General features: G+C 38.1%; 1 long non-coding RNA gene across 1 annotated transcript; it reads left to right on the forward strand.

Annotated features, from left to right (window-relative positions):
• Positions 1 to 1,059: 1,059 nt before the first annotated feature.
• Positions 1,060 to 7,950, forward strand: LOC108953775 (uncharacterized). The gene is made up of 4 exons (XR_001979745.2): positions 1,060 to 1,408; positions 7,343 to 7,413; positions 7,505 to 7,608; positions 7,697 to 7,950. It is a non-coding gene; the product is annotated as an uncharacterized LOC108953775 (long non-coding RNA).
• Positions 7,951 to 9,953: the final 2,003 nt, after the last annotated feature.

The following is a 9,953-nucleotide window of genomic DNA, read 5'->3' on the forward strand; positions in this document are numbered from 1 at the left end:
TATGCATGATCTGATTCAAGCAAACAGGTTTTGGGTCAACCTATATGTTCTTGTTAGATCAAAAGAATCTAAACTTTTTAAGTATAGATCAAAATATTCTTCTTAGGTGCTTGAGGTCTTAAATGTTGTAATCATTATCTTCTTCCTTAAGTGTTGATGCAATTATTTTTTTTGGTGGTGGTATAATCTCATCTTGTTAATGCTCATAATCCTACAACAGTAAAAATGTTGGTTTTCTAAATATATTAAGATTGGATTTACTATTTTGTGTACATTGATTATTTCCAGACCCCATATTAATGGAAAGTCGAAAACCAAATTAAAATCTATCCAGCTAATATTATTTTGTTATGATTTGGATATTATTTTTGGACGGTCTTGGTCTTAACCTGAGCTTAGTATAAATAGCAACACGATTTAACGATCGCGGCGGATGCGGACGGAGGTGAGCTCAGTCACGGCAATGTGGAGCTCCTCGACGTAGAGCAGGGGGAACGGCCACCGAGAGAGTGGTGGCGCTGCTTTCTTCGTTCGCTTCCTACGCCACGGCGACTTCTCTCACATCGCCGGAGAGCTTGGTTAGGTTAGAAGTTTTGAGCGGGAAGGAGCGTGTGGGGGCCGCGATTTTATACACACGAAAACTGAGACGCAGAAAGCAGACGAGCGAGTGTAGTGTATGCAAATAACCACGCTGCATAACCCCCGCCGTTCATCGCGAAAAGGTTGAACGGATGCGATACGTTTTCAGGCGGGACAAGAGGAACAGGTGATCGAATAGGCGATTCTGCGGACTGTCATGTGTGAATGTTAACTCCCGTCACCGTGTCCTTCCATCGCCGTTCGTTTCGGTTTCGATGCGGTGATGATCTTGATATCCACTTGATGTCGAATCGATGCGTCTTAATCACCATCCGTTTAATGGTAGTAGAAATGGCCCAAGTAAGTGTAGTAGAAATGATATTTCATGAAAAAGAATAAATAAAATAAAAAAACTTCAATTTTCTTGATACCCAATCGAATGCCGCCACGTAAACTCGTCGTGGATGTAAGCTACTCGACCGCTCGTTTGCTTCCTGCGAAGGAAGAGCTCCTCTCCTCTCCTCTCTGTGTTCATCTACTCTCATACGTTGGTTGTGATCTCCCCGGCCCCCAACTCCTCAGAACCATCCAAGACCCTCTGGGGGGGAGGAATCCTCTTCCGCTACTAGAGTTTCTTCGCCGAGGAGGAGGAGGGGTTCCGAAGGAGGAAGGTGGCGCCGTGGGAGGGGGCGTGGACCGCTGTGTCGCCACCGGGATCTAGGAGTTCGCGGATGAGGAAGATTTCATCAAGGCGGGCGGGAGCGAGCGGCTCTTCGTCCAAATGCAGGAAGGAAAGCCCATGGAGAAGCAGGGCCAAATCGCCGAAAAGGTTTCCTTTCTCGCCTTAATCTCTTCTATTTTTATGCTTCCAGTTACATACAACTTGTCCTTTTATTGCATCACTTTTGGAACGGCAATTGGGATAAGATGAACCTGTGAATTTATGTTGTTTGTTTGGCACTGTTTCATCTGATGAATGTTAACTCGAGTTGCAAGAGGCAGAGTGCTGAGTATTGCTCTGTCTGCTAGTTTACCTCTTGTGTGTCAAGGTAGAATTGCATTAGGCATTTACACGCAGAGCATATACCGGATGACTTCTTGTGACATGAGCATCATCCAGATTATAGAAAATGTGATTTAAGTCGCAGAAGCATATCATAATAGAAATGCTTTCTCAATCTTAGCCAATTCGCACAAGGAACAAAAATTTACTGTATCACTATGCTGATTAGCTTCGTCTTTCCTCTCCAACATGTTCATTTCTCGATGCACTTTTCGTTTGTGATTCCTTCTGTTTGGACCATTAATTTGTTCAGACTAATTATAAATCCTTCTTTCAGCTGTCACCTATATCTTCAGCGGCTTTAATGTCATGGGGGGAATGACCTGAGCTTTTATCTTCCATATTAGCTCCTTGGTAATAGTCAACTGGCATATTAGAATATTCTTTACTGCTTTACTCACTATAGCTCGGTTGAATCAACAATTTATAAATCTTGGACTCATAAGAGAGATGGAGAAATGATAGAGAGAGAGAGGAACGGATTGACCAAACTTAAGCATTGATGCTCTAATTTATAATCCAAATCTTGGTTAGATTTCTTTTATATAGAAAGTGAATTTACATCGAATATAAACATATTTTGGTACAATAAAATTATTCATTTTTTTTGCTCAAATGAGTAAAAAATATATGCATGAAAGAAGTATCGCTTTAGTCTTTTTATGAAAAGTATTTGAGTGTATGGAGATGATGCATGCACATTAAGATCAAGTACTGAACTAGTAAGAGATGCATGCACATTAAGATCAAGTAATGAACTAGTGAGAGATGCATGCACATTAAGATCATGTATATGAACAAGCCAGTAGAGCTGTATATAAGTCTCATCATGATGAGCAAATCATGGCTTATATCTCTATACTGAAAACATTCCTAGGAGAGGTCACAATTAATTAATGTATGATAGTATTGTACATATAACTATATCTAAATTTGATTTACGTAGCAACGTAAGCTAAATATCAATTCTAATTTTCACTCAAATATATATCACTGTATCTTTTATGAATTGTTTACAAGCTAATTATAAAAACATGTTCTTTAAATATCTTATGCAGTAAGGTTTTAGTAAATGGATCAATAATTAATATAGCAAAATTTAAGTTCTTATTTAATATTAGTAATTTCTGAATTTTTCTTTACCTATTAAGTACTTTATATCATAATTATTTGTCATTCTTACTTAGAAAAAAAAATACTATGATATGTCATAAAGTATCTTCAGTGACTTAGGAGTTTGACTATACTAAGTGTTGAGATAAAATTTTATAATAATAAAATTTGATTAACGGTATTAAAACAAGCCACTAAATCAGTTTTTATTTTGATAATGTAACTTATATTTTACTATTCTTAAAAATTACAACTTCAACTAATATAAATATGAATCATAAAGTGGACTTCCTATTGTCGAGGCAATGAATATAAAAATCTCATTATTTCAAGCTAATCTAATCCCTTATATGTGAGCATATAATCCTTTGTCCTTTACAAATATCTTACTACTTTATTCTTTTATAATATTATTAGGACATTGACTTTGATTAAAATTTTCATCTATAGTAATAGGTATATCATTAGCTCAACAAAACTACATACTAAATCTCTCAAATATATCTTTTTTTGTGATAGTCTTAACTATCTTTGAGATTTATCCTTAAATATCTCAATGCTAATAATATAAACAATCCCATTCATATTGATTATCTTAAAACTGTTGATGAGAAATATCTTGGTCTAATGTAATAAACCAAGATCATTGGTGGCAAGCTTTCCTTTTCTTTCTATGCGAATCCTTTAGGTTGCTTAATATAAATTTTCTCATCTAGATTCTCATTCAAAAAAAATATTTTCATATTCATATGATATAAATTAAGATCATAATGAGCTACTAATATCATTACTATTTTTAACAAGTTAATTTAAAACTAGAGAAAATATCTTGTTATGATTGATATCTTCTTTATAAATAAAATTATTTATCATAAGTCTGGCTTTATATGATTCATTATGAACTTTTGAGTCATATTTAGTCTTGAAGATTAATTTACAATTGACTTTTTTATAATTATTAGACAATTTGATGATTTTTAAATATCATTCTAGTCTATTAATTTGAACTCTTCTTCTATTGTATTATAGTATTTTTCAGAATCATCATTTTTCATAACTTGTGAAAATAATAAGGGGTCCTTTTGATTCTTATATCATAATCTGATTATTGTAAATATTACACATAATCATAAAAAATGATAGAGCTCTTTTTCCTTTGAGATCTTATATAAACTATCGGTTGTGGTTGATCAATAAGATCATTAGTAGTCACATCAATATAATGTGAGATTTTATCAATGTTATTTTATAGTTTACCCTCATCAATTTGTTCATTAAATTTTGGATAGTGACCTAGTCAAAATCACTATTCAGCGATCAAAATCCAAATCAAGGTCAAGATCAAGATCAAAATTAGATTTTGATCAAAGTCAAAATCAAATGATTGTCAAAATCAATATTTTGACCAAACTAGGTTATCTTTCTTTTGTAAGAAAGAGGAGCAGTATAATATTTTGGAAGAGGAGCATGTTGAAATTCTTGTAGAAGCAATGAGAACTGATCATCTTTCTTTATTCTCCAAGAATCTTAATGATGAGGGATTCATGGAGCTGAAATCTCCCTGTTATGATCCGTAATCTCTCTATGTGATTAAAAATAATCTTGTTAGTGAGATTAGCAGACTAATCGAGAAAGTAAGGGTGATCGAAGAGGAAAAGATGTAATTTTCTAACTTTTACACATCCAGAAGAACTAAGAAATCGCCTGTTGATTTTAGAGTTTGATTTGAAAATCGTGACTAGTTTATTTGAAGAACTGGATCTTCAAACAGAAGCTGTAAAGATTAAATTGATGGAGAGGGAAACACGACTATCATAAGCAAATCAGAAGGTCAAAATCCACTCAAGAAAAAAATATGTTACTAAATGAAGTCCTTGAGACTCTTCGATCGGATAATGTTGAGACTAAGCTCGTGAATGAAGAGATGGAGAAGAAAATTTTAACTTTGATAGGTGTTAACACGATCGTCAATTGGTGAGTCGGTTCGGTTGATTTTTTGTTGAAAGTGTAGGTCCTTTCTAGTCACTCTTCCTAGCTAATATGGAGAGCTAGTACTACGGGCAGGACGAAAAAAACTGTAGGGAGAGACAACATGCTAGGAGTGGCTCAATCTTCGAGCTGCGAAGCTTGGTTTGGGAATTGGCTGCCGGGTAGCTACCTGGTCATGCCTCCAGGCTACGTCGATGACCCTGCACAACAGGCTTGTGCCGGGAATGTCCCTGCTCGACCCCTCTGATGCTTAAGTTAGGAAAACATAGAGGGAGGAAGACAAGGGTATCAACAATGAATTAAGAGAGTAAAGAGTCTCTTCTGCCTGTTTGCCCTAGCTTGGCCCGGGGCATGACTTTTATACCTGAGCGCTAGGTGGAGCGGACGGGCTTCTATCAATACTCCCCTTACCCGATGTGGTGGAAACATTTAATACGGGCGACGTGCCAGCGCATGCTTCTAGGGGCAGCGACTGGGGATTGTCACGATATGTCTCTGATCGGATTTTCTTGCTTATTCGGGTCAGGCAAGGTGTGGTCCTCTCGTCGTTCGTCTGACTGGTGAAGCCGGGCCATGCTGTAGACCATTAATGCGGAGCTAGGTTTATTTTCCCGACCGCATGATCGATAAGGAGGAATTCCTGTGGGCTCACTTCGGGAAGTTGGGGCAAGTGACGTGACATCCCGTTGGTGGTTGTAGGTGGCTCCGAGCCTTCGTCTAGGTGTTGCTTACGTGTTCATCCCTATCAATAGGAATGATGAGATTAGAGGTCTTCAGAAAGAAAATATGACGGTGAAGAGGGGGACATTGATCAAATGCATAAAAGAGTTGAAGATCGTGTATTGTATGCAGGAGCTAGGTTTATTTTCCCGACCGCATGATCGATAAGGAGGAATTCCTGTGGGCTCACTTCGGGAAGTTGGGGCAAGTGACGTGACATCCCGTTGGTGGTTGTAGGTGGCTCCGAGCCTTCGTCTAGGTGTTGCTTACGTGTTCATCCCTATCAATAGGAATGATGAGATTAGAGGTCTTCAGAAAGAAAATATGACGGTGAAGAGGGGGACATTGATCAAATGCATAAAAGAGTTGAAGATCGTGTATTGTATGCAGGGAGGAGCATCTCATCTTATTAGAACTTCATAAAGAAACAAGTGAGATTATGCAGTGTGAAGAGCAGATTGCAACAATGTTGACCGACTTCCAGATTTTATTAGTCAATGCAGCATTGCAGGATGACAAGTTTCAAGAACTGAGAGTAGTAGAAGGCGAGGTTAGTGCAGTAGTGCAAAAGGAGGTGCCAGTTGCTGAACCATATTTATTTATCCATTACATTACACTGAAGCTCTCGCTTCCCTCCTGTTCTTGGGAGTGAAGATGGTTAACTCATTCCCTCGGTTCAACTTTAGCCGCCTAGCCTCCTCCTTGTAGAACCGGTCGGCATATCACACAGAGTCGATGTCTTCCCCATGAAGTGGTTGCAAAGGAGCAACGAGCAGACCGTGAAAAAGAGAAAAATGAACGTCTTTAAGAAAGTGGATGGGGGAGATGGCCATGGCTCTCGGTGTTTAAGTAGAACTACGAACGAGGAGGAGACAATGGTGAAGAGAAGTAGGAGGGTATTTATAATGGGTTAATTAGAAGTCCGGTTGGACTGTCACGAGACTCAGCATTAACTCATACGTTTTGTTGAAGAGAACAGGCCGACGATTCCGGTTTAGCCCAACCCCGAGCTGCGTACAACATGTGAAAGCCATCTCTACTTTTTGTGCTTACTGATTTCCCCTTCTCGTTGATCTCGTTTTCTTCGATTTCCTTTTCGTGTGGGTTTTCAAATTTAATTTCGATTCCTTTGTTCTTTTCTTCTCACAATTGGGTTTTGCTTGGCGATTTACGCCCCTGGATCGAGGATTCTAGGGTTAGGGTGTTGGATGTGGGGACCGGGGAATTAACCGGTTCTCTGATTATTAGATGCATCGAGATTAGTTGATCGCTGGATTTATGTGCTGAATCTACTTTCTCAGAAGGTATCTGAAATTAAATCTGGCCTGGAAGATGCGGAGAATCTAGTAATATGCTCAATTGTATCTCATTGGTTGATTAATAGGACCTGCAACTTTATAAGATTGCTTTTCTAGATTCGAAAAATGAATCTCGAAGCCAGAAGCTTGCAGGCGAGCATAAAGGCTACTGGAGTCAGGGATGGCTGATACATTGGCGGTACGACAGGTCTTAGTTTATTGTATTTTCACTGTATATTATCATGCTTAATCATTGCATTTCTGACTTTTTATTATAATCTGGTCGCCATGTAGTTATAGGTTAGTTTGATAATTATGGGATTTAGGGCAACATAATTGATAAATGTTAGGCTTCGCTGATGTGAAATAACAGTTCGTATGGAAAGTTGTTTTCTTTGTTTCTGTCACATTATTCTTGGATTGTCTTCTTCTTTTTTGTTGTTCACCATTCTTATGGAATTTGGATATCCAATTGCTATGCAACACTAAGAAGGAGTGGAAAAAATTTCTCAGTGAATGGGTTTTACTTTTTTGTTTGGAAGTATAGTATAAACTCACTAATACTGAAATATGAACTAAGGTTATATGGAGGAGGCATGGAGCTGTAAGATGCTAAATAACCACTTGTTGGCCTTGGAGATTGTAATTCAGGTATCAGTAGGTAACGGTTTATGTTGGGTTTATCATGAATTAGCCCTCAGTGACCTAGCTAGTCATTATGTTTTTGTAATTTCCTGCATAGGAGCTGGTGATTACAGTGGTGGTGACAGGTTCGACTTTGTTCAAGTAAATAGCAGCATGGAACCAGAGTGTTGGATTTGAATCTAGGCAATGTGGAGGCTTCATGTCTGTACTTCGAGCTGTGCAGAATGAATTGCTAGTATTTTATCACTGTGTATGTATCATCTTGTATTTAAATCATTTGGTGGTACAGGTCTCTGCTGATCAAAGGGCAAGGTTGTTAATGTCAACTGAGAGACTCAACAAGTCTAGTGACAGGATAAAGGAGAGCATAAGGTCAACACTGGAGTCAGAAGAAGTTGGTGTTTCAGTTCTTCAAGGCTTGGATCAACAAGGGCAACCTCTCTTACATGCCCATTTAACTGTATGTTTCTGTGTTAATCTTCTTGTTCTTATGACAGCTTCATGTACTTTTTTTCATGGGTTAATCTTTCATTTTCAGTGCCATCTGTAGTTTTTGTGCTTACTGATGTGATAACTATTTCTTTTTTTGGGGTTCTCTTTTGGGACTTTTCCTAATGGGATGAGTGTGTTAGTACAACAGCATCTGTTCATAAGCTAAATTTGGCATCATGGATCTAGTCACAAGATGGTCATAGTTGGGGATTTATTTCTTTCAATCATATTAATCTTCCTTTGTCATATGTTTCGGCAATATCTGAAAGCTAAAAAGAGGAAATAAGGTGTTCATGGTACAAGGGATGACAGTCATAATTGACTCTATCTGAATGTACTTGTTGCAAATATAATTTTTTTTTTCAAGATCAAGATTTTAAAATTTAGTTCTCCAATTAAACCGTTTACAAATGCTAAAGTAGGGACTAAGGACTGAATTCGTTACCACAAATAAATCATCAAGAACCAGTAAGCATTCATCCAAAAAGTTGAACCGAGAAATTGCTAATCAATTATACCAGTGTTTAAGGCTCTCAATGAAGTCCCTTCCATCAGTTATATAGATCAGGCAATGAGTTTATAAATCTTTGAGTTGGAAGATTAGCTCTGGTTCTGGCAGTTATTTTGATCCTGTATTTTAAGCTTGCCCATTGAAGTCCGAGATTGTATCGCTCGGGCCTGCTCAACTTGTGGTCAATGCTTTTGTGAAATAATGAAGTTTACCCCATCTCTCTTATTCTGCAAGATGATCAATTCCATTACTCCTACCATTTCATTTACCTTGCTGCTCAACTTGTGGTAAGCCATCCACAGGTAGGAAAAGTATTCTTGTTCAAGTACTTTGTATTATGCATCATTGAGCAAGGAGAGCTGTATATGGACGAGGGTAAACACTGTTTTTGATCGAGAATCAGGAGGTTTGCTCATCAAACAGTAATGTCTGTCTTTGGTTTTTTATTATTTTATTGTGATACTCAAGCATATGCATGATCTGATTCAAGCAAACAGGTTTAAGGTCAACCTATATGTTCTTGTGAGATCAAAAATATTCTTGTTGTTGTAAACACATTTCTGGTTTCCAAACCGCCCCTGTATGAGGCTGCTTCGCCTCCACAGAAGGCTCGGAGAAAAACCCTCTTGTTCTTGGATTTTTTTCTCTCTCAGTATGACTCCAGGATCCACTTCAAGAGAATTCTGCAATATTATTGATTGTTGTCATAATAACATTTGTTGGGTTGGAGAGTATGACAATTCTTCAAATTTTCTTGCACTGATTATGAAATTGTAGCAAATTTAAGTGCTTGAGGTCTTAAATGTTGTAATTATTATCTTCTTCCTTATGTGTTGATGCAATTATTTTTTTGGTGGTGGTATCATCTCATCTTGTTCTTAATGCTCATACTCCTACAACAGCAAAAAGATTGGTTTTTGAAACCTATTAAGGTTAGATTTACTATTTTGTGTCAATTGATTATTTCTAAACCCCATATCGATGGAAAGTCAAAAACCAAATTAAAAATCCAACCAGCTAATATTATTTTGGTTTGCTTTGGAATATTATTTTTGGATTGCGGCGGATGCGAACGGAGGTGAACTCAGTGACGAGCGGGGGGAACGGCCACCGAGAGAGTGGTGGCGCCGCCTTCTTCTTCGTTCGCTCCCTCCGCCGTGGCAGCTTCTCCCATATTGTCGGAGAGCTTGGCTCGATGAGCGTGTGGCGGCCGCGACTTTTATACGTACGAGCGAGTGCCGTGTACGCAAATAACCACGCAGCTTAACCCCCGCCGTTCATCACGAAAAGGTTGAACGTGTCCTTCCATCGTCGTTCGTTTTGATTTCGATACGGTGATGATCTTGATATCCACTTGATGTCGAATCGACGCGTCTTAATCACCATGCGTCTTGATCCTCCGATGCTGTCCGCTCAAGAAAGGGTAGTAGAAATGGCGTAAGGGAAATGATATTCCAATAAAAAAGGATAAATAGGAAAAAGAGCCATATCCGGTAGCTGGCTACAATTTTCTTGATACCCAATCGAATGCCGCCACGTAAAC

Source organism: Musa acuminata, chromosome BXJ2-1 (genome assembly GCF_036884655.1).
Source record: "Musa acuminata AAA Group cultivar baxijiao chromosome BXJ2-1, Cavendish_Baxijiao_AAA, whole genome shotgun sequence".
Classification (NCBI taxonomy): Eukaryota; Viridiplantae; Streptophyta; class Magnoliopsida; order Zingiberales; family Musaceae; genus Musa; species Musa acuminata.